This window comes from Polypterus senegalus, chromosome 1, assembly GCF_016835505.1.
Source record: "Polypterus senegalus isolate Bchr_013 chromosome 1, ASM1683550v1, whole genome shotgun sequence".
NCBI lineage: Eukaryota > Metazoa > Chordata > Cladistia > Polypteriformes > Polypteridae > Polypterus > Polypterus senegalus.
Window position 1 is genome coordinate 48,448,767 of NC_053154.1, and position 23,814 is coordinate 48,472,580.

At 40.5% G+C, this 23,814-nt stretch overlaps 1 protein-coding gene across 1 annotated transcript in view; it reads left to right on the forward strand.

Moving 5' to 3' along the window:
* The first annotated feature begins 6,355 nt into the window (after positions 1-6,355).
* The window catches only part of ano1a (anoctamin 1, calcium activated chloride channel a), a 264,303-nt gene continuing 246,844 nt past the window's right edge, over positions 6,356-23,814 (forward strand). Inside the window, exon 1 of the mRNA XM_039748821.1 lies at positions 6,356-6,564. The gene's annotated coding sequence lies outside the window, so the exon portion shown is untranslated. The remainder of the gene's footprint in view (positions 6,565-23,814) is intronic.

Sequence of the window (23,814 nt, forward strand, 5' to 3'; positions counted from 1 at the left end):
AATAAGCTTTAATGCACTGAGAAGTCTCTTGGATGAGCTTTTGTCTGGGTGTGTGCAAGCCCAGTATTAGTTATAAAGAAGAGAAGATGGGGGCATCAGGTCAGGCATGAGAGTCAGCTTGTTGTCAGAAATTGTGTGAAGAGCTAAAATACTTGATTTAGAGGTAAGCAGGCTGTCCATCGATCTGATTTTTAGTTCACCTTTCATCACTGAGGACTATGGCCGGTCAGTCAGCCCAGCCAATACCCCCAGGCCTCCAGGTGGAGCTCTCTCTGCAGCAGGGAGGTGCCCCAAATGCCAACAGGGAATCATGGGCAGTGAAGTTTTCATTTACAGCCCTGCTGGATACCTTGGGGGCCAACAGAGGACGCTGCAGGGAGGCCCAGAGACTCGTATGTGCCCTATAACCCGGAAGTACGTCTTAGTCACAGCAACAGGAGGAATGATGTACTTCCGGGATAAAAAGAAGACTTTGGATCTGACCCGGAAGTGCTAGGAAGTCGCATGGATTCAGGGTTCGGAAACACTTCCAGGTCACGTACTATAAAGGACTGTGGGAAATCTCAGAAGGCGAGCTGAGCTGGGTGGAAGGGTGGCAAGGGTGTATTGATTATTGATTTGATTGTGTTTATGAATATAGTGGAGTGGAGGGTGCTTTGGGCACATTATAATTGTAATAAAGTCAACTTTTGGACTTTCATCTGGTGTCTGGCATCTAGTTGGAGGGTTCAAGGGGACGACAGCGCCCCCAATCTGTCATATCACTAAGCAAGAACCAACTTAGAATATAATCACACAACCTGGACCAATTTAGAATTGCCGTTAGTTTGCTTGTTATCTGTGTTTCATAATTTATTTATGTGTGATTCTCCAGATCAATTTGTATTATTTTTTTCTTTTTTCATGATTTCCCTTATTTTTTGTTTTTCTTAGAAACTATTATTTCATTTTAGGTCTTTTTTTCATTTATGTTAGACTTAGAGAGTTTGGAACATCAAAGAGCAGAGAACCAAGAACTTGATCTTCTTGTTAGCGTTTCCCTCATTCACACAGTGAAACCAGAAATTTCATAGCCCAGGAGTTCACTGAGTAGTTGCTCATTAACATTTACTGCGGAGGTCAAGTATTTTCCCCAGTCGACAACGTTCACACGTGATCATTTTGGGTAAAGAGGTGAGTATTCAGATAGTGGAAACAAGTCTGTGAACACCGGCATCATTTCTTTGTTTAAACAAAACTTAATTGTGATCGAGTGTTGCATACGTTCCAATACTATGATTCTGGAAAATAATCCATAAAAGATTCACCAAACAAAACTGGAAGTGGGAAAATGAAACCTGAAATTGCCAACTACAATTATATTGGGTCTGTACGTTCTTGAGGGCTTGCTTCAGGTTCTTCTTTGGGCTGTTGCAATGTAAATGCGGGTGAATTATGGCAATTTGAAAATGTAAATTTGCCTGTTCTACATTCCATTGTAATCGACAAGAACATTTTTCCATTAAAAAACTTATCATTGGGTTTGTTTCTCAGCTTCAAAGGATGTAATCACTAAACCAAAGTAAAAAAAATATGAGGTTGTTATAAACAGGAAAATTAGATTTGTTAAAAAAATAAGCAGATATCCACCTTGTGGCCACTTATTTAAGTCCTTCACTTGCACTTGACTGAATTGGTGATAGCAGCATATGTGAGGAAAATGCAAGTGGTCAAACACAACAGAGACTGTGAGTGTCCTAGTGACTGATTCAGATACAGAATGGATAACCGTAAAGGTTTAAGTTGAACTGAATGTGAGGTTCTAGTGAGCGCCACATGCACACAGCAGCTATTATAAGATTTATTACATAAAACAGCATGATTGGCACATTTATCACCACCTAATAAAACTCCAGCACATAACATGTGTGCATTTACAAATGGACTGTTGATCAAAGACTGACACGTACAGAGTAAGAGACAAGTGTAACATGCATGACCTACCTTTAGGGTGGTGCTGCCCCCAAAGTTGTAAAACTAGTTTTGAAAAAGTGAACTGCCATACACTGCTATTCAGTGAGGAGACCCTCACCCTTGCCTAGCGTGCTCTGGATGTCATCTAATGGTAGGCTCATGAAAAGAGAAAAAGAGACTTAAGGTCAGAATTTTGTTTCTTCAGATTCCTGGGGGGTGAACCCCAGCATTTAGTAAAATGACATCGGCTGGGACTGCACTGAGAACTCAGTTATTTAGCTACCTTCACGAGTTGGGTAAAATGAAGTTTCAGTCACACAATTTTTAAATGCACCCATTACCTTCCTTACTGTGACTTGTGACAATGTAATTTCCAATCTGGTAGCTTGTATGGAAAAGGAAGTTAGTTATTTCTCTGTTAGTAAGCTGTTTCTCTTTTGCTCTTGTTTCTTTTTAATTTGCACAGATACAGGTAAGGTAAGAAAAATGTATTTGTTACAAGTATGGTGTAAAATTGCACTGTAAGATATTTAAAGGGTCAAAAAAACCAAAGGACAGGTCAAAACCAGAAGGCTTTATAGATCATCAAAATGCAAGGGAAAGATCAAAAATCATAGTCAAAGAAACACGAAAAGATCAGAAAACGAAATAAACAGAGAGAAAGTCAGAAATTAATGAAGAATACTGTCCAAATCGCGGAGAGATTGGTACAGTCTAGGTAAAATTTAAATAGCTATGCTGATGACGTCAACACCGAGGCATCCCAATGCATCCTGGGATACAAAAACCAACAATATATTGGCATCTAAAGATAATGGGGTCAAAAAAAAGACATAAAATAAAAACAAACTTTTAAGTGGAGGCTCTAATCTAAAAAATAATAAGAGAAGTAGATTTTCTGGGTTTGAAAAACCCTATAAATGATACCACGGACATTTTTATACTTCAGGGAAAGCTCTTAAAAAATTAATAGAAAGCTTAAATCATTTCAAAAATAAGAAGACAACAGGAAAGTTTAATGAAATTACCAAAGTAGTGTTAAGTTCCTTAAAAATATTGTAAGAAATAATAACAGTGACATAGTAAAGAGTTGGAGAGCAGCCAGGTTCCCCATTTAGTAAGGAACTGAATATCATAAATCAAAAAGTTCAAAAAACAGTATGATGGATGGCAGGAATCTCATTGTCTTTCTCTCAGGCTCTAACAATTACTCTGTTCCGTTCCTAGGAGAACAGTGGCGTCAATAATTCTGAAATGGAATAAGTTTGGAACCACGAGAACTCTTTCTAGAGTTGCCCATCGAGCCAAAGTAACTAACCAGACTAGAAGGGCCTTGGCCAGGGAAGGTACCTAGACCCCAACGATAACTCTAACAGAGCTTCAGAAGTCTTGAGTTGAGATGGGAAAACCCGTCCAAAAGACGGCCATCAGCACTTCATCATTTAGGCTTGGTGGAAGCAACTCTTTAGTAAAAGTCATTTAAAGGACTCTGAGAGACATGAGGAAAAGAGTCTCTGATCTGATGAGACAAAAATTGAAGTCTTTGGGCAGACCTCCAAGCACTTTGTTTGGAAAAATCCAGGCACTGCTCATCATCTGCCTCATGCCATCCCTACAGTGCAGCATGTTAAAGGCATCGTCATGCTATTAGGGCGCTTTTTCAGACACAATCGGTTCTAACCAGGGAGACTGGTCAGAACTGATTGAAGTATAAATGCAGCCAAATACAGAGAGGCCCTTAAAGAAAACCTGCTCCAGATTGTACATGACCTGAGACTGAAGTGGCAGTTCATGTTTCAGCATAACAATGTGCCTAAGAATACAGCCAAGGCATTGCTGGAGTGGCTTCAGAACAAGTCTCTGACTGTCCTCGAGTGGCCCACCCAAATCCTAAACTTAAACTCAATAGAATCTCTGTGGTCAGACCTGAAGATGGGAGTTTACAGACACTTACCATCCAATCTAACAGAGCCAGGGAATTGATCTGCCAGGTAGAATGAGATAGATTGCCCAAATCTAGGTGTGCAAAGCTTCTAGAGACTCACCCCAAGAAGACTCAAAGGTGTAATTGCTGCCAAAGGGGCTTCTACAAAGTGTTATATTAAGGGTTGGAATACTTACTGTATGTGTTTGAGAGATTTCAATGTTTGATTTTTAATAATTTGGCAAACCTTTCTGAAAATGTGTTTTCATTAAGAGAAGTTTTATAGATGTGGTGAGAGAGGACACGCAGGTGATGGGTGTAACAGAACAAGATGCAGAGGACAGAAAGATATGGAAGAAGATGATCTGCTGTGGCAACCCCTAACGGGAGCAGCTGAAAAAAGAAGACTGTACTGTAGATGGATGGGCAAAATTGTCAAATTTAGCCATTTAAAATTAAGTCTACAACACAAGAAAGTGTCCAGAAAGCGAAGAGATCTGAATATTATCTGAATCCACTGTATATATACTGTATATTATATTGATAGATAGATATGTAAAGCACTATAAGATAGATAGATAGATAGATAGATAGATAGATAGATAGATAGATAGATAGATAGATAGATAGATAGATAGATAGATAGATAGACAGACACACCTTGGCTTGGGAGAAATCTTGTGGGCTCATGAAACAGCTATACAATCCCGAGTCAGGGGTTGCCACTGTACCTAATGCATCTCCTCCTTTGATGACCGGCAGCACCACTGACACCACTTCTGGGCCACGAACCCCTGAGACTGTCTCTTCTTCTCTGAATTCCTTTTAAGGGGTTCCACCATCATCTTGAGTCAGTCTGACTGTTGACTCCCATCTAAAAAGACATTCATCATAAAAAGTATTTTTTTGTTTTTTCATCAAATATTTGGTGATCATCTTATGGTGCCCCAACGCTTCATCTTCTGTCTTTTGTATTTCTTACATTTTACAGTGTAGTTAGATTGAGTGTGATTGGCATCCCAACCGGGATACACCCTGTTCCTCTGCTTGGCCAGGAGGCCAGAGTAGTGAATATTCTGTGGCAGGACGTCTCCTATGTTAGCCAGGAGCTAGACACACCATAACAAAATGGACAGACTGACATTCAGGTGGGATTTTTTCAACAAAAGATCCTTACTCGGCTGGGAGGCCAGAGTAGCCAATGGACTTGGAGAGGTAGAATACCAAGGCCGCATGAATATCTGATGCTCTAGGTGGCCGCATTTCTGGGCTGGTATGCCCAGATACAAGGCATACAAAGAGATGTAGTCCTGTGGGGCAGTCCTCAAGGGTTCCATGGGTGCTGCGAGGGGTGCTGCAGGTTATGCCTCTTTCCACTTTGTGACCCAAAAGTGCTTCCAAGTTCCTGGATCTGGTATAAAAGAGGCAACTCTGCCACGTTCAAGGTGTTGGAGTTGGGAGGTAGAGGACAAGGCTTACCTGAAGGTAAGTGGAGGAGATTTCTTATTATACTGCATTGTGTTACTCATGTGCTGGAAGTAAAAGCCTGTGAAATGTAGTTTTATATCATTCAGTTTCACTTGATTTGAACCCTCGACTGTGTATGTGCACTTGTGTCTGGAGTCTGGGGCTGATGGAATGATGGATAACACTGCAGACCTAGAGCATTCTGTGCTGTTGCATGCTATGAATGGTGCTCTAATTATTGGATTAATTTCCGTGAGCTGTCTCTTGACACTCCAATGTCTTCCCACATCCTAAGGCTATGCTGTATCTACTGTTTATGTCCAAATCAGTGAAACTGCTGGTCTCTGCTGACACAAATGTTTTTTTTTTTTTCAAGTACTGCCCCCCACTCACTGTTTATGCCAGACTTGTTCCTTTAAATTCCAGCATTCCTAATATGTAGAAGTACCCATGCCTTTCACTGTTACTATACAAGTGACTTGATACTTACTACGTAAAGAGACACAGTGGGGGACAGCTAAGAAACGTTTTAAGATTAAGTGTTCAAGATCATTTAGTACCTTGCAAAGCTTCTAATGCCTCGCCATTTACTCCTGGTTCATCTCTTCTTAACCACTTCATTTTGACCAAAGTCATTGTGGTTTTTCCGTATGAATGAATTAATTTAGTATGATTTAAGGAGTGTTTTTGTTGAACGAAACTACAAGAGGCATTTTTTATGTAAAGAAGTCTTATTTATATTTGTTTTGCAGCTCTTGTTTAATTTTGCTTTTCCAATATTTTTATAACACACTGAACCTCAGACAATAAAAACATCCTGACTTACTTAAGGCAATTATAATTATTATTTACAGCTCACGTGCAGTTTACGTTCTACAGTAAAACTTTATTTAGACGCCCCACCGGTGTTTTTTCACTCCGTCCCGTAATCTGAGGGTGACTTTCACTGTATGAATAGAAAAGGCACCAAGTCAGCGCAGAGACACGGCGTGCGCTTCCCGTTTCCTCATTCCTTGAGATGTTTCAGCCCATTGAGCGCCGCGTCTGGGATGCGCAAACTTCACCGGGGTTGGGGCGAGCCTCACGCATCTTCTTCTTCTTCTTCTTCTTCATTCCTCTATCAACGTGCTCAATGCAGAGCACAAAACAGTGCCGGACTTACCCGACAGTTTTCCGAGCGCCTCGTCTACAGCTGGCAGTACTGTAGTGAAGTCCTCCAGGTAAGGCGCTCTAGTTTTCTACTATACTTATTAAAGTGTGAGTCACATGTTTGTATGTTTATTAATCATAATCTACTGAAACCCACTTAATCCAGTTCAGGATCGTGGGGTCCGGAGTTAATCTTATACATTTTTATGCCAGACTTGATTTAACAGTGAGTAGGATTTTGTAACATGGTCAGAATGGGATGATATGACAGATAGATAGATAGATAGATAGATAGATAGATAGATAGATAGATAGATAGATAGATAGATAGATAGATAGATAGATAGATAGATAGATACTTTTTTTCGTTTTTAGACTACTAATTTACCCTTCCGCAATTTATTGGCTCTTATTCAGTTCAACCGCCCACACTAGTTTTCACAACTTCCTATGCCTCTTCAACTAGTTTATTCTTATAATGAAGCATCTTGATAACTGAAAATCGCTTTGCTCAGCGGTAAAGGAATTCATACATGCAAATCACATGTTTAAGAGGCGCACTGTGCATTTATTTTAAAGTAAATTCTAAATGTCAGTTTTAATCACTGAGCTCAGGAATTCGAGTGCACGATTAATAAAGTTTGTACTTCTTTTTAATAACCCCCGTATCGTAGTCTCAGAGCAAATGCACAAGTTTTGAGGGCTCCCTCTCATTATATGGTGTGTTGCTCAGTAAGTCCAGAGCGCCCCCTGGTGCACATTTGAAACATCTCAAGACGGCGTTCTTTATTTACACAATAAAACACTTTAAGGTTGGCAGTTATTTGTGTGTCGACCGGCAAATTATTAAAGCACTTTGTCAATAAAAGCGGTTTGAAATGGTTTCCCTTGGGGATTACCTTAGTACCTTTAGGTAGACCACTGCTAAAGTCAGCGTGGTTATAATATATAAATATAAGGAAATTCCAAAACGAGGGGACATGCTTATTTAATCCTACTGGCTACTGGATAATAATTCTGTTAAAATTGTATCATTTGTGTTTTCTCTCCTAAAATAACCTCGCATTATTATGCTTTGTACGAAAAGTCATATAATCCGTCAGTGTGCTTTTCCTTCTTGGTTTGAGTTCCTATAAAGTGTAATTTAGAAACAGGACTACTTAGTTATGATGGGCGCGCATATAAAAAATGGTCTCGTCAAAGAGATTATGTAATTTAGTACTGACAAAATAGTGACATTTCTGCACTCAAATGAATTCCCATGCAAGAGAGAACAATTTAACATGTAATGAAACACGAAGATCATCATTATTGGTGAGGTTTTATATCTACGGGACAGATGTCAGTGTTCAAGTTGAATCGAAAGTTTGCTTGTATTGAATTTCTAACTCTGCGCTGATTTACAGGAAATAGATTTAGTGAGGAAGGGAATAGCTAAAAGCAGATAGAGAAAGAAAAGATAGATAGATAGATAGATAGATAGATAGATATTTCTTTGCATATACAGGTATGTTAGCCTCTTGTCTCTGTCTTATAGCAAACAGTAAACAGTGTGCAGCATTCATTGCTGGTGGGCCGCACTGTAATGTAATATAAAAGAAGCCCTATAGGCTTTCCCATCACCTGCTGAGAATTCTGTGGAAATACCTTAGCGGCACACACCCTATAAATATGCACATATTAAGACTTTACCTTACTGATATTTAAAAACAAGTTTTTCCGCACTATATGGACTTCCTGGTTTATTTTTAAGATAACCCACAGCCCAAGAGATATATATTTTTTTTTTCTGAAAACTAATTGAAAAAAGAAGAGCAAAGACTCCTCCGTTGTACAAGACCATTTATATGAAGAGTTTAGCCTTGAGCATTGGCATCACATTTTTGAAGTGTCGAGTGCTAATTCAGCTGTGTCTGTTGTGCATGTTCCCTCTCCCTCTCTTTATGTACAATTGGTAGCTGTTGTATTGTCATGTGTACAGAGTACTGTGATATTCTTACCTGCATGTTCAACCAATATTTAACACGTCAGCACTATGGAAACTTTGTTTTATTAAATAGAAAGCAAAACTCATCTTACCTGATGATCTGCTATTCTCCCAGTTTCTGAAACTGGTCCATCCATATGGTTTGGCATGTCCAACACACCCTGCTACAGAATATTCACTACTTTGGCCTCATGGCTAAGCGAGGGAACAGGGTGTATCCCAGTCAGGATGCCAATCACATTCTATCTATCTATCTATCTATCTATCTATCTATCTATCTATCTATCTATCTATCTATCTATCTATCTATCTATCTATCTATCTATCTATCTATCTATCTATCTATCTATCTATCTATCTATCTATCAATCAATCATGTGGAGCCATGTCATATTTATCTATTATATACATGCTGTTTCCCTCTCTATCTGTAAATCTATTATGTAGCACCTTTCCTATCTATCTAAGTTCCAGAGAAAAACTCTAGTAGTATTAGTGGGACTTTAAAGCAGAGGTAACAACAAAGAAACAATTAATCTTCAGGTCTTGGTGATATTTTGGAAGTAATGAAGCTAAAATAATAATAATGACAATTCTTTACCTTTAAATAGCACCTTTCTCACTATTTAAAGCACTATATCTGTTCATAAAAACATAACACAAAGGTTCCCAACAATTTCACTTTTTATATTAATTCACCTTTCAAGTTAATCAAAACTGACAATCCAGAATTGCCTAAGTCTGAGTAGGTGCAAGGTGTTCTGCAATGGACTGGCCATAGTTTGCACCTGATATTTCTTGAATAAGCTATGGTTTCCTTTAACCTTGTCAAGGAGGATGCAGGATCATAAAACTGATAGATGAATGAACTGACTTATCTCATCCTGCTGCTGCTTGTTGCTGTCCAATTCTTGATAAGCTCCCACTTTGCACTGTTGGCAGCTACAATGTCTCCCAGAAGTTATGAAGCAGTTCATATACTCATTCATTTTAGAATTCAAGGTACCAGCGTTAGCCACGGCAGCAAATTGGCACAAATGATTTAGTTAATGAAAGTGTCCGACAACCTCCAAGGTGTTTTTTTTATGTGGTGAGTGCCAGGCAAATGGCTAAGGGGAGGTCAGCAACAAACCTCCACATAAGAGATAATACCAGAATGGCAAAAGTACATGCCAGTGTGAATAGTCAGGAGCCACTTGGAGATGATAGTTATTTTAGCATGACTGACACACAGTGCAGAAGCACATGAATGACTCCTCAGTACCTTCGGATGGGTTTTGCTGGGCTGTACCCCTGCCTTCTGGCATATTTCACTGTGTGGAGTGCCCCTGCTTACTGAGTCATCCATAACAATGCCTGCTTATCCATTTATGTGGCACTGATGAACAAGGATATCAATCTGTGCATTGAACGACCACAAACTAATCTCTTTAGCATTTTCTAAAATCCTGTACTATAAATGTTATTTTTAAGTACATTTCTAGTTTTACTGCTTTCATTTCCCAAACTCTGTTATCCCAGTGGGTGGTTTGGGGGAGCTGGAGCCAATCGTGGAAAAAAACAGAAAGCAACTTTGAATGAGGTGTCAGTTAATTGCAGGGCACACTCGCTCACAATGATCTCATCTAACATCACAGATCAGCCTAACCTGCACATATCTGAGTACCCAGAGGGAAAAAAATGCTTATGGAGCAATGGAAAAGGTGCAGAGGCGGTGACTGGGCTGGGCTGGGAGGATTCTGGAGCTATGAGACAGCAGTACTACCCATTGTGCCACTCTCAGACCTTCCTCTTTTTACTATAATTAAGTCTGATAGAACTTACATGACTGATAAAAAGACAAGCAAGATCTTGCTTGCTTGCTTACTGCACCTAAAACCCTATCCTCTATTGACCTCGCCTTTCTGCAAGAAAGCGGCTAATATTTATTCCTGCTTTTATCTGTTAGCCCACACACAGGCAGTCACACCAGGGAAAAATTACACCCTGCCGTTGGATTTGAAAAGACGTGTTAAGTGCACAAACTCTTCTGTACCTGCTGTCCCGCTCATGACCTTACCATGCTGTCTGTCAACTCCTGCTTGTCATCATGGCCTACGTACATTCAGTTCATTGCTTTTATATTCTGATTTGAAGCCAGGAATGTGCAGGCCCTACCTAGTGCCTCAGTGTTTCTTTCAGATTTGTTTTATTATTTTATTCTGTTTTCTATTGATGGGTGTTGGCATTATAGTCTTTTACACAAATTAGTCTGAAGTCCTGCCCTGTGTTGGAGTGGCACCTCATCTAGTGCTGGTCCCTGCCTTATGGCTGATGCTGGAGTAAGCAGGTTTGATAATGTTATGTCAAAGTTCTCATCTTTAAAACACTCAGGCTATGGCAATAACAACTTATTGTGTGTGAATTCCTAATAATACGTCTGGCAATGTATGATTTATGATTGTGACTCCCCACAACAGAATCTGGCAAAGTCTCCTGTAAAGTCTGCTGTAAACTATATATATAGAATGCAATGTTGACTAACGGCCTGACTCACTCACTCACTCACTCATAAACAGAATTGCTATAACACTTTTAATTTAAAAACTGAAATGTGGCATAATAGTACGTCTAGGGCAGTAAGCACCCACTAAGAAATGATTCAATACATCAATACTTAGGGGTAAAAACAATCCCTCCAATGGAAAAAATATCCCAAAATTTTTAAAAAAGCTTTAACTGATTTGATAAAAAATATTATGACATTACAGAAAAAGAAAATTAGCTGGCTTGTGTTTTTTTATATGGTGGCAACTAGGCTATGCTTATGCAACACATCCATTTTTCATCCCAGCAGTGAAATGAAGCCAGGAGAGACATAGTGCTATCCAGTTGTTCAGGGCTTGCAGGTTTATGCAAATGAAGCCTGCCAGCAGGAGTGGTGGGTGGGGCACATGAGGAGCAGCACTGACCAATAGGGTGGACAGACAAGTGAAGAAGGTTGAGGTGTCCTGGAAAGGAAAAAGAGATGTGTGTGTGTAGAAAGTGAGCTGTGAACTTGAAGGAGGAAATTTCGGTGAAGTTCAAGTAAGACTTGGTTATGAAGCAGTACAAAGCTCAGTGCTGTGAGCGTAGATGTTGCTTTGAAAGAAGCAAAAGGGAGAGAAAGACAAAAGTATAGGTGGAAGACAAGCCAAGATTGATGGTGTCGGTTGGTCTGTTTATACACTAGTGAAGCTCAGTTAACAGGTCCTCAAGAGAGGGGGGTGGACAATGTACATAGTTCATGATATTTTATGTTTTTGCTTTCTCTTTTCTGTACAATCCTTATGTCTCTCTTGTTTTGAGCCCCACTTCTTCATAAAAAAGTTATTCTCTTGGTTGTCTACATTAGTGAATCACTTGTCAAGTGGTGGCTCTGTGGCTAAGGATCTGCACTGATATTTGGAAGGTTATGGGTTCGAATCTGGGTACAGCCAGAAGGGATCCTGCTCTGAAAATTGCTCCAGGGGAGCTGTACTATGGCTGGCCCTATGCTCTGGTCTTAAAACTTCATGTGAAAAGACAATTTCCTCTTGGAGATTAATACAGTACATCCAATCCAGTTTGCTTTCATCTACTCAGGTTATATAGGGAAAAAACAATTCCCAAATTTAAAATGTTCAGTTCATGGCATGGGTTGCAGTAATTGTCATTGCTCTCTCTCTATATATATAAAATCTAATGTCTGTCTGTCTGTCCAGTTTTCATGAGAGAACTACTTAACAGATTTAGATCAGGTTTTTTCTCTATAATTTACTTGAACATACCAGTTGATTTTGCGATTTCTCTCATTGTTGTATGTATCATAGTTCACTCCGGTACCAATTTATTTGCGCAAATCCGAGAAAGACGCAGCAAGCCGAGGGGTGGGGGGCAGTGCCCTCCTCACTCACATGCCCTGCTCGGGGTGTGCCTTACCTCCGCTTAGCTAGCGAATGAGCGAACTACTTCACGGATTTAGATCAGGTTTTTTTTTCTATAATTTGCTTGAACATTCCGGTTGATTTTGCGACATTTCTCATCACACTTAGAATTATAGTTTGCTTGCAGGAGCGATATATTCACGCGAATCCAAGACAGAGGCTAGGGGCTGAGGGGATGGGGAAGCGTGACACCCACAGGAGTGGGAAGCCAGGCAGGGCCCTCCTCACTGTCCTGTTTCATTTCTACATGGTCAGAGCCGCGGGGGACAGCTAGTATCTAATAAGTTAAAGTTAATCATGATTCAATGTTAAAATATTTTAGCTGGTTATGATTAATGAAATTACACAATTACAAGTTACAAAAGAAAATAATAATAGACACTTGAATATTGAACTGACAAAAATCATAAAAATCTACCTCTAGTACTAATAATAATAAGATTATAGTATTCCACGAAATAGATACAAATGGCTGGTGATTAATTCAAAAACTAATCCTTGAGTGAACACTGGAGAAAAACAAAAATCAGAAGCCAAGCTTAGTTTGTTTGGCTTGCTGCCATTCTCTGACATGTACATAGTGTGCATTACAAGGTCTGATTTGAGGTTTGCAGTACTTTTTGCAAATTTTTATTTTTGTATCATATCTTCTTCAGTGTTCAAATTAATGTTTTATGTCTGTTTTGTACATTTTAATTCTTTTATTTATGTTGATTATGTACATCATTCATTATTTTTGGTTTTGCCTATGCATTTAAGCTGCCTTTGTTACGTTCCATGTGTTTTTGGGTGGTCCTCCAGGAGGGGAAGCCACATGCTAATCACTGCCAGGAATTACTCCCTGCACTATGATTCAGGAGGGTCTTCCACAGTTCCTGCTGGCTCATTGCTCTCTGGAGTTGGTGAATGACTTGTGTTTTTGCTGTGTTTATGTCATTGACTTATTTTGTAATTCTGACCTTCATGTTCTGTGTTTGACTGTCTTTCTAGATTACTGTATTGGGACTTTGTTTGTATTGGATTGCCTTAATGTTTTTTTGGCGATTCCTTTTTTTTTTCTTGTGTTCATTGTAGCTTCATTGTTATTGAAGTTATATATTAACATATATTAACCCAAAGGTAAACTGTAATGAGCAACCCCATGTTCAAACATAATATTCATTATAGACAACCCACCACTCTCATCCAGATCAGACAAGCAGTTTCTTTCAATCATACTTGTACTATTTGATCAGGGTTATAGGGTTGTTTTTCTTTGCATATATTTTATTTCTGTTCTTTGTTTTCAATTTAGTTTTTGCTTTAAAGTTTTGATTTCTGTTATCATCATTTTTTTGTTTGTTAGTTTGTTTTACTCAATACCATATTGGCCGTGCATTGTCATGTTCTCATTCTTTTTCTCAGAGCTCTTATTTTGGTGATGTAACCACTTCTTTTTCTTCTTTCGGCTGCTCCCGTTAAGGGTCACCACAGCGGATCATCTTCTTCCATATTTTTCTGTCCTCTGCATCTTGTTCTTTTACACCCATCACCTACATGTCCTCTCTCACCACATTCATAAACCGATTAGGCCTTCCTCTTTTCCTCTTCCCAGGCAGCTCTATCCTTAGCATCCTTCTCCCAATATACTCAGCATCTCTCCTCTGCACATGTCCAAACCAATGCAATATCGCCTCTCTGGCTTTGTCTCCCAATCGTCCAATTTGAGTCGACCCTCTAATGTCCTCATTTCTAATCCTGTTCATCCTCGTCACACCCAATCCAAATCTTAGCATCTTTAACTCTGCCACCTCCAGCTCTGTCTCCTGCTTTCTGGTCAGTGCCATCGTCTCCAACCAGTATGACAAAGCTGGTCTCACTACCGTCCTGTAGACCTTCCGTTTCACTCTTGCTGATATCCATCTGTCACAAATCACTCCTGACACTCTTTTCCACCCATTCCACCCTGCCTGCACTCTCTTTTTCACCTTTCTTCCACAATCCCCATTACTCTGTACTGTTGATCCCAAGTATTTAAACTCATCCACTTTCACCAACTCTACTCCTTGCATCCTCACCATTCCAATGACCTCCCTCTCATTTACACACATGTATTCTGTCTTGTTCCTACTGACCTTCATTCCTGTCCTCTCTAGAGCATATCTCCACCTCTCCAGGGTCTCCTCAACCTGCTCCCTACTCTTGCTACAGATCACAATGTCATCAGCAAACATCATAGTCCACGGGGACTCCTGTCTAATCTTGTCTGTCAGGCTGTCCATCACCATTGCAAATAAGAAAGGGCTCAGAGCCAATCCCTGATGTAATCCCATCTCCTCCTTGAATGCATCCATCACTCCTACCGCAGACCTCACCACGGTCACTTCCCTCGTACATATCCTGTACCACTCTTACATACTTCTCTGCCACTCCCGACTTCCTCATACAATACCACAATTCCTCTCGAGGCACCTTGTCATATGCTTTCTCCAGGTCCACAAAGATGCAATGCAGCTCCTTCTGGCCTTCTCTATACTTCTCCATCAACACCCTCAGAGCAAACATCGCATCTGTGGTGCTCTTTCTTGGCATGAAACCATACTGCTGCTCACTAATCATCACCTCACTTCTTAACCGAGCTTCCACTACTCTTTCCCATAACTTCATGCTGTGGCTCATCAATTTTATTCCCTTGTAGTTACTACAGTCCTGCACATCCCCCTTATTCTTAAATATCGGCACCAGTACACTCTTTATTCATCAGCCTCTCAAAGTACTCTTTCCATTTGCTCAACACACTCTCCTCGTTTGTGAGTACGTTTCCATCTTTATCCTTTATCACCCTAACCTGCTGCACATCTTTCCCAGCTCGGTCCTTCTGTCTAGCCAATCGGTACAGGTCCTTTTCTCCCTCCTTAGTGTCCAACCTTTCATACAACTCATCATACGCCTTTTCTTTAGCCTTCACCACCTCTCTCTTCACCTTGTGCATTATCTGGGATTAATAAAGTATCTATCTGTCTATCTCCTTGTACTTTTGTCTATTTTCTGCATCTCTCTGACTATCCCACTTCTTCTTTGCCATCCTCTTCCTCTGTATAATCTCCTTTATTTCCCCATTCTACCACCAGGTTTCCTTTTCCTTTAGTAGTGATGTAACCACTACTTCTGGCATAAATATGGTGCCATGTGACTTGCTCAGTTCATGTAAGCTTGAGGTGCTTTAGTCAGTAACAACCAGGACTTATAAGAAAACAAAGATTCAAAGTGTATATGTAACTGGCACTCAATGCACATGCTGTACTGCTGGGCTCTTGTTTTGAATCTGGTTAACCTCCTGTGATGGACAGCCGGCAGCTCAACCCAACCAGGATTCAGAAAAGGATGGAAGGATGGGGGAAGGCAGATACTTTTGAACACTGCCTCCCCCAAAACGCTAGATGGCAGCGTCCCTGGAATGTAGCGATGCCCAGGATTCCCAAAGTGTACGCTGGGACTTTGAGTTTGTTTGCTCAGCCCTGTTGGGTACTATGGGTGCTGTCAGGGAGCGCTGTAAAGGGGCAGGAGGAGTCGTGTCTCATCTATAGCCCGGAAGTACTCCCAGGTCATGAGGATGGAACCTCTAAAGAACTTCTGGGCTGAAGAAAAGTCAAGTTTTTCATCTAACCCGGAAGTGCTGACAGGTCATGTGGACGGAAGGACAGAAGTACTTCCGGGCCAAGAGCTATGTAAAGGACTGCTGGAGACCCAACAAATAAGCCGTAAGTAAGGAAGTAAGGAGGTGTGTGACAGAGCTTCCTGAGAGGTGTATAGGAGAGAAGAATTGTGTTTATCTATTCATCCCTCCATTATCCAACCCGCTGTATCCTAACTACAGGGTCACAGAGGTCTGCTGGAGCCAATCCCAGCCATCACAGGGAGCAAGGCAGGGATGTCCTCACAGGTGGCGCAGTGGTAGTGCTGCTGCTTTGCAGTAAGGAGACTGTGGAAGATTGTGGGTTCGCTTCCTGGTTCCTCCCTGTGTGGATAGCGCTTTGAGTACTGAGAAAAGCGCTATATAAATGTAATGAATTATTATTATTATTATTATTATAACAAACCCTGGGCAGAGCACCAGCCCACCACAGGGCATGCACACACACACAAAGCACACACTAGGGACAAAATTTAGAATCGCCAATGCAAGAATTATGTTTATTATTATTGTAATTCCTGATTTAATTGCCTGTTTATTGTAGCTGGGGTGCTTAAAGGCGCAATTTGTAGAAGAAAGAAGATTAAAACATTTCTTATTGCTTTTACTTGGCATCCAGAGTGTTTGCCTGTTGGGGTTAACAGGAGAACAGCGACCCTTAGCGTTTACACTCCAAAGCTTCTGCATTGTGACTCATAAGGTGTCGCCTTGTACAAACTGCTACAAAGTAATAATGCAGCCACACTGAACTCCTTTATCTGTTAATGTTTATTATTAACAGGCTGAAATGTTAAGACAGAAAAAATATAATATGAGTGCTCAAACTCTGCTTGTACAATTTATACATTTAACACAGTGGACGTAATGCTAATGTGCAACAGCATACATATTTATACACCACTTAGTATACAATTTCAAAATATAATATAGCTGAAATGTTAAGACCGAATACATGTAATACAAGTGCTCAATCTCTGCTGACACAATTCCTATTAACAAAAAAAAAAAAAAACCACACACATGGAAAGGCCTTTGGATGCTCACATTAACAAATAACTAAAATGAATATAAAACCATTCAAAACACTGCAAAACTAAAACTGTAGATCATATTACAATTACTATCACATACAAAAACATTTAACTCAAGTAATTTAAAATATTTTAATTGATTCTACTATACAGAGAGTACAGCGTGCTTACTTCCTCTCAGAGATGACACAATGAACACTGGGAGAGGCTCACACTGATGACATAATGTAGGACAAAGCTGGCATTGCTCATTCTGGTAGGCTTACATGGCATACTAGGCCCGTTAAGAAAGCAGATTTAACAGGAATGCAAAACCCTCACTTGCATTTCAAACTAAGTGACTGAACTCCAGCTTGTACCTGCCCGGACTTCATCTGATGACAAAGAGTTGCACTGACATCTCTCCGGAATGTACGAAATGGACTCAAGCACGGACAAAGACCTATAATTCAAGGGATGACAACTAAGATAGACAGCAGAACCCTCCCATTAGAAGATACTGATTTCATAACTGGAAGTGACTTTAATCAAATCAGGAGAAGGTATAACCTTCCTTTAAAACCACACACACCCCATTTCTCAAGGTGGAAGAAAAAAATCTCTCTCTGGGAATTTCACTGGAAAATCACCGAACTCCCTGGGGATTCTATCAGAGGGAGGGACTCTCCAAAATGACTCTCTAAAATCTTCTTTCAATATAAAAGCTAGGAGTCTCTTGACTGGAGAGCCAAATTCAACTCTTATCTTTGTGGACCAAAAGCTGAAACCTTGGCTGTAGAGCCAAAGCCATGTGCCAGTAGTCTGAAGGCTGAGAAGTAGCCATCACTTCAAGAAGGGAACTTCAGCATCTACGCTCTTGTGCTAGAAAGAGTGATGCTTTTCCTTAAGATGCAGACGGCACAGCAAAGGGTCTAAGAGGAGAAAGCAACCTGAGAAAGCTGCAGCACAGCACGAGCAAACAATCATACAGCTAGAGAAAGAGGACACTCCAAGTAATGACGAATACTCCACTTGAACCCAGAGCAACAAGAAAGCAACAACGCCACTTAACATAAGACATCATCCATAAAGACTTGGTAGCGTAAAGCTATTTACCTGTGCTTTGATAAAGTAGAACTCTAAATAACAGTAAGCAATCAGCATATGCTATATGTTTGTATAGTCCGGGGTGGGCAAAGTCAGTCCTGGAGGGCCAAAGTGGCTACAGGTTTTTGATATACCCTAGTTGCTTAATTAGAAAACAATCCTTGCCAATAATTAAATTTCATGGCTTGTTAGTGCTTTAACTCTACCCTGTCAGGTCATTCTCATATCCTATCATATCTTTTTTTCCTTTCTAAGGATATCATAAAAATGATTTGAAGTCTAAAATGGAGGAGTAATTCTCAGTCCTTCACTTTTTTCTCTTCACTTTCCTTCCAGGTATTTAATTAAACCAAATAGTGCACAATAAATGCACAATAAATGCACACAGGTGTAAATGGTAACAAGCTAAATGCAGAACCGCTGCTTTCCTTTGTCATTTACATCTTATTGCTAATAAGGAGCAATCAAAAACTGAGAATACAGCTGTTTAAGACTAAAATAAGCAATAAGAGTTCAAAATCTTAATGAGTGAGACAACTAAAATGAAGCAGAAGTGTTACTTGAACAATAAGTGCTCCTTATTAGGCCATTGGGTTGGAGCAAAAACCTGCAGCCACTGTGGCCCTCCAGGAACGACTTTGCCCACCCCGGTATAGTCTGTCTGCGTCAAGTCTTATATTTCAATATATGCACGCAGTTATCATACTTCTATAATCCTTGTGTTTATCAGTTAATTGTATTATTCTGTTTCTTAAAATGAGTAGCTTCAGTTACTTAGATATACTGTAAGTCTAAAGGCCGTAGACCTGCCTCTCACAACAGAAAAAGGTAACATAAATAAAGTAGAAGCCTTGCCAAATTATTAGATTAATCTCACAATATTATGGCATCCTCCTGGGTGGCTGTCTTATTGATTATTAATCATCAAAAGTCCTATAGTAACATAACATAGTAAATGGATTAGGGGAATACAACCAGAGCACAACAAAATATACAACATAACAAATATTATCAGGATTTGATGAAGCTCCAGATAGTTAAAATTAGTATTTTAGACACCTGTTACATACACATACAGTAGCCAGCAAGTTTATCTAGCTGTTGTAGCTCTTGTGTAGTGTGACGAGCACCTCCTGACACTTCTACATTGGTTTTAATGCATTATAGTTAGAAGTTATTGATTGCTTTCATTGGTCAATGTGAGTCATCTGATCTGAGACTTTATGTCTTGCAAAGATATGCGCACAGAGATCTTCAGCCATCAACTGATAACTCCTTGGGCACACCTTGAAGATCCACATGGGTATCCTGAGATTGAGTAGGAGATCCCTTTATCTGGGACGAGTTCACCTCTCACCTCTAGAAGAGCTTCTTCTGTACCTCAAGGGAGGTCAAGGACCTGAAATCTAAATGGACAGTTGTCAAAACATCACTAGTTGAATATGCTGAACAAACTTATGAATGAATGGCTGTAACTTCATATTATGACAGCAATGGTAGGACTATTGGGAAGCCATTTGTCTGGAAAAAGAGGCCTTCCATGCTGCAAGATCTTGGGAGCCTTGCCAAATTATTGGATTAATCTCACATTATTATGGCATCCTCCTAGGTGGCTGTCTTATTGATTATTAATCATCTAAAGTCCTACAGTAACATAACAGAGTAAATGGATTAGGGGAATACAAGGGGAATACAACAACAAAACATCTATCCATTATCCAACCCGCTATATCCTAACTGCAGGGTCACAGGGGTCTGCTGGAGCCAATCCCAGCCAACACAGGGCGAAAGGCAGGAAACAAACCTCGGGCAGGGCGCCAGCCCACCGCAGGGCACACACTAGGGACAATTTCAGATCGCCAATGCACCTAGCCTGCATGTCTTTGGACTGTGGAAGGAAACCAGAGCACCCGGATGAAACCCACGCAGACACGAGGAGAACTTGCAAACTCCACGCAGGGAGGACCCAGGAGGCGAATTCAGGCCTCCCAACTGTGAGGCAGCAGTGCTACCACTGCGCCACCATGCTGCCCACAAAATATACAACATAACGAATATTATCAGGATTTGATGAAGTTCCAAATAGTTAAAAATTAGTATTTTAGACACCTGATACATACACATACAGTAGCCAGCAAGTTTATTTAGCTGTCGTAGCTCTTGTGTAGTGTGACCGGCACCTCCTGACGCATCTGCATTGGTTTTAATGCATTATAGTTTACCTTTGGGTTAGAAGTTATTGATTGCTTTTATTGGTTGATGTGAGTCATCTGATCTGAGACTTTATGTTTTGCAAAATTATGAGCACAGAAATGTTCATTCATCAACTGATCTCTCCTTGAACACACCTTGAAGATCCAAATGGGTATCCTGAGATTGACTAGGAGATCCCTTTATCTGGGACAAGTTCACCTCTAACCTCTAGAAGAGCTTCTTCTGTACCTCGAGGGAGGTCAAGGACCTGAAATCTGATTGGACAATGGTCAAAATTTCATTACTTAAATATTCTGAACAAAATTGTGAATCAATGGTTGACAACTTCATATTATGGCAGCAATGATAGGACCAACTGGTGGACACAATGAAGCTGGAAGCCATCTATCTGGAAAGAGAGGCCTTCCATACTGCAAGATCTTGGGAGCAAGTCAAGTGAAGTCAAGTTGGGGAGCATGCACCCACTACACGATTAAACAACTTGGGACCCCGGTTTGCAAACCCCCAGGCAGACGCACAGTCCAGTCCCACCCTTTGGAAGTGACCCTCTATCTGCTGCAGCCAGGTATTACGTGGGCAACCCCTGGGCCTGGTCCAGCCACTCGGGTCCCCAACAATGAGGATCTTATCAGCTGGATCACCCTCTGGGAAACGCGCCACATGGCCATAGTGCCGTAACTGACGCTCCCTCACAATGCAGGTAATGTGCCTCATTTAGGACTCCATGAGCAAAAGCTCATTCGACACAAAGTCAAACCAACGGTACCCAAGGATTTTCCCGAGAGACACAGTACCAAAGCAGTCCAGTCTTCACCTCAGGTCACTGGATGGCGTTGATGTCTCGCAACCATATAACAAGACAGGAAGCACCAGGACTCTAAAGACTTGGACCTTCGTCCTTTTGCATAGATATCGGGAGTGCCACACACAACCCTTTCCAGCGACCTCATGACCCCTCATGCTTTCCCAATCCGTCTACTGACTTCATCTTGGGAGCCTTGCAAAATTATTGGATTAATCTCACATTATTATGGCATCCGCCTGGGTGGCTGTCTTACTGATTATTAATCATCAAAAGTCCTACAGTAATATAACACAGTAAATGGATTAGGGGAATATAACAACAAAACATACAACATAATGAATATTATCAGGATCTGGTGAAGCTCCAAATAGCTAAAATTTGTATTTTAGACACCTGTTACATACACATACAGTAGCCAGCAAGTTTATCTAGCTGCCGCAGCTCTTGTGTAGTGTGACCAGCACCTCCTGACACTTCTGCATTGGTTTTGAAGGAAAGTGGAAAGTGAGCTGTTTTTTTCTTAGTGAGGTTTCCCCTCATTACAGTAAGCAGAAGAGAGAGAAACCCTAAAGAACAGTACTCTGATTTTAATAGTGAAATAGTCTTGACCAGAAGAACATGGATTTGTGTTCAAAGTGTATATTTACATAGCATGCACTTGTATAATGCTCTGCATTATGAGCTATCATTCATAGCTTAAGACGATGTAGCATGACAAATATTAATCTAATTTGATAAGCTGGACAAACAAATGTGCATTAATTCAAAACTGAACAAATAAAAAGGCTTCATAATTGAATTGACTTAGTGAAAAGTGACAGCTACAGAAAATCACAAAGCAAAAGTGTCCATTGTGAAGCATGGCAGAATGCCCAAGCAACAGTTAAACTTGTGGTTGGACTCAATGCTGTGCAAAGCTGTCGAGTGCAACCTGCCATTTGCCGCCAGTTTTGTCAAATTCCACCTTCTCTCTCCAGAGGGAGCAGCAGCTAAGAGCCTATTACCAATAAGCGCGGGCAATCCGCCACAGCGTTGAGTCCAGCGCCTCCAAATTCTCCTTGTTTACAGCACAATCAGTCCTTCCCCCAAATGCTTTGCCAATTTCTCTTTGTAACCGGAGCACAGTGCGATTTGCTGCTGAAACATCCCTCGAGGGGTGGCACATGTCTAGAGCATTTGTTTTGCAGAATACAAACTCAGGTGAAGTTTGTGTCAGATGGTTACCTTGGAGTGTGAACACAACATTTGAATGTATTTATTGCGAGCTGTTTCTGTCAACTGGCTAACAAAGCTGCAGCTTCCCACAGAGCTCTCAGATTGCAGTTGCAGGAAAGCCATTCCAATGATGACAGTCACCTTCACTATCACAATGGCAGCTGCTTCGATCGAGTGGTCAGATCTACATTGCACCTGCTTTTCTTAAACTTTATTAGTAAAACAGAAATGTTTTCTGGGCATAGGAATGATGGATAAAAAATATGATATCACTTTAACCGTGTTATTGATTAATAGTATGGTACTAAGTTTTATTGTCTGTCTGTGACCCACAATAAGATGACCCAGTGACAACAATCTGGCTGTGTTACAATACAACACAATGTGATTCTTTTTGCTTTAATTTTTGTTATCATCTATTGTGTAACTGAGAGTTTAAAATGTATTTTGTTGTTTGTTCATATCCTTATTCCTGGACAGTGTACATGGTACACAGGGGCTGTATGTAGTCATTAACACAAAGTGCTTTTCAGATGGAAATCAAGAGGCCTGATGTCACAAAATCCTCTTTTCTGACAAATAAAGCAACGGGAATCATTTTCTGTTATCATTATTTTTATTCACAGTGCTGCCACTGAACCCTTTGGCACTGTGTCTGTGGAGTTTTTATGTTTTGGCTGTGTCTTTATGCGTTTTGTCCCATAAAATATGTGCAGGTTAGACAGATTGATATGTGTGAATGTACCTAGTGATGAACTTGTAAACATTTCATAATGGTTCCTACCAATACCACTTGCTGTGCTATCTGTCTAAGACAGGTTGAAATCTGAGTGATCAACGTTAATGTTTGGAAATCCACCATCGATTGGAATGCAATACAAATGCTTGTTGATGCGCAATCTGTTGAAAAGACAAATGCAATGCCATTTGGCATGGGATTTGTAAAAGCAGTGTTATTGTCTGTGATCCTCCATCTCTTGGAATGACAAATGCAATGCATTTTATTACTACATATTGTAAGGTTTCTAAACTCTTTTGAGACTCCCCCAATGGGACGACACGCTAAAGTGTGCCCCGAAGCACGATCGCCGCGTCTGTGGAAGACAGCCTATCAGTTGCCAGAGCAACTGCAGACTCCCAGCGCTGTAGCGGCTTGCAGTTAAAGTAAATCCGAGCTGATCACGTTTGCACTATAAGTGCCAGTCATCGATGGGTGTTGCAAGGAACATTATAGATGCAGGGAACAGTATTACTTGGCCATGACCCTGCCTGACTGCTGTGTGTGTGTGTATAGCAAAACGGTAGATCACGCTACAATAAATAACCATGCTGTTCCTGTTTCAAGCTGAATAAAAGCTGTTTTTCC